This window comes from Apium graveolens, chromosome 2 (assembly GCF_009905375.1).
Source record: "Apium graveolens cultivar Ventura chromosome 2, ASM990537v1, whole genome shotgun sequence".
Lineage (NCBI taxonomy): Eukaryota > Viridiplantae > Streptophyta > Magnoliopsida > Apiales > Apiaceae > Apium > Apium graveolens.
In genome coordinates, this window is record NC_133648.1 from 231,379,597 (window position 1) to 231,381,872 (window position 2,276).

The window sequence follows — 2,276 nt, forward strand, 5'->3', positions numbered from 1 at the left end:
CACCTCCAGAAACTTCTTAAATTGTTTATCCAGCTTTTTCTTCTGCAGCCGCTTAGGAAAAGGCGGTGGAGGATAGATCTGTTTCTCCCCTGTATTACCCTCAAGAGGAGTGTGCTCAACAGTAGTCTTCCTTGGTTCCACTTCTGCTTTCTGTTGCTCTACTTCTTCTTCAGCCCAACTTCTTCATTCGAAACTTGAGTTTGTTCGGGATTTGCAACCTTTCCAGACCTCAAAGTGATTGCCTTTACCTACTCCTTAGCTTCCCTCTTCCTGGGAACTTCAGTATCACTAGGTAATATACCAGGTTGACGATTTAGAAAGGCATTGGAAATTTGTCCAATCTGATTTTTGAAGGTCTTGATAGAAACAGCTTGACTCTTGCACATAAGTTTCAACTCCTCTAATTCAGATTTTTCATTAACTTGTTGCAGCTGAAGTTGTTGCCTTGGTGCATATCGCGGTTGCTGAAAACCAGGGGGGTTGTACTGCTTAGCTGGGTACTGCTAATAAGGTTGTTGGACCGCATTCTGAGCATTATTCCAGCTGAAATTAGGATGATTGCGGTTGTTCGAATGATAAGTGGCTGGCACAGGTTGCTGCGATCGCTGAAAGTTGCTCACGAACTAAGCCGATTCACTAGAACTAGTGCACTGATCAGTCCCATGGGCACCAGTACAAAGCTCACAGACACTAGTGATTTGATTAACTCCATAATTTGTCAAAGTGTCCACCTTCATCGTCAAAGCCTTAAGTTGGGCAGCTATAGCAGTTGTTGCATCCAACTCCAGAATTCCTGCTACTTTTCCCTGAGTCAGTCTCTGGGAAGGATTCTGGTATTCATTAGCAGCCATCAATTCAATCAATTCATAAGTTTTATTGTAGCTCTTAGCTCACAAGGCTCCTCCTGATGCTGCATCGAGTAGGGGTCTAGAAGTATCACCCTATCCATTGTAGAAACAATTTATAATCATCCAATCAGGCATGCCATGGTGTGAGCACTTCCCTAGCATCTCCTTATATCGATCCCAAGCCTCACACAGAGATTCTCCAGTTCGCCGAAAAACTGAGTAAGAGCATTCCTGATTGCAGCAGTCTTCGCCATAAGGAAGAATTTAGTGACAAATTTTTGAGCAAATATAACCAGCACTTTGTATTATCCCTTAGAGAGAATGGGAATAATCGCAGCTTGATAGCATCTTCAGTCACACCATTGAACTTGAAAGTGTCACAGATCTCGATGAAATTCCTAATGTGCATGTTGGGGTCTTCAGTAGGAGAACCCCCAAACTGAACTGAGTTCTGTATCATCTAAATTGTGTTTGACTTGATCTCAAAATTGTTAGCCGAGATGGCTGGCCTGATGATGCTTGACTGAATATCATTGATCTTAGGCTGAGAATAGTCCATCAAAGCCTTGGGAATTTCTGCTTGATCTTCCATCAATACTAAAGTTGGTTCCTCGATTTTCTCTTCTTCTTCTTCTTCTATCTTCTCTTCGTCCTCAAAAACTTCCCTTCGAACCACTACAACTTCTTCCTCGGCTTTATCCAGAGTTCTCTTACGAGACCGCGAACGCGTATGCATAAACGCTCGCTAGAGTGCCTGAAATAAGACAAGAAAACAGATAAGTAACAATGTCCAAGTCAATGAACTTTAACGATCACTGATGACATACATAAACAAAAAATTAACACTGTAGTCCCCGGCAGCGGTGCCAAAAACTTGTTAGTCGCTAAACACACGCTAATAATACACGCAAGTATACGCGTTCGCAAGTAATATAGAATTATTTCTAGCTCATTCCCACATAAACTGACTTTGGCTAACTAATTAATTTATGCACTTATGCACCAATGATATGGCTATTATTCAATGCTAAGACGAATAACAAATTGGGTTTTTTATTATAACTAAGAATGAACTTAATAATTATAACTAAGAGAATAAGAATGGTTGATTAATATGTATGACAAACATGGGTTTCCAACTTCATTAAATACTTCATTCAATAGCTTTATTGTTCTGAACCTTAGCATGTAATGGTGATGACACTAATTAGATAACACGAAACTGATAAACGCCAACTTTTGTTACATGAATACCATCTACCAGACATCCATAAAATAGATAGAAGCTGAATATACACCAATTATATTGAGACCCTATATGTCTATAGAATTTGACAACATAAAGGTTTAAAGCAAAAGTTATCTATCGTGATTACATAGGGCAAGTAAGATGGTTAAAATTACCTACGAATCATGCATAACAATAAC

The 2,276-nt window shown here is 39.7% G+C and overlaps 1 non-coding gene across 1 annotated transcript; it reads left to right on the forward strand.

Annotated features, from left to right (window-relative positions):
* The first annotated feature begins 981 nt into the window (after positions 1-981).
* LOC141709917 (small nucleolar RNA R71) lies at positions 982-1,087 on the forward strand. The gene has a single exon (XR_012570471.1). It is a non-coding gene; the product is annotated as a small nucleolar RNA R71 (small nucleolar RNA).
* Positions 1,088-2,276: the final 1,189 nt, after the last annotated feature.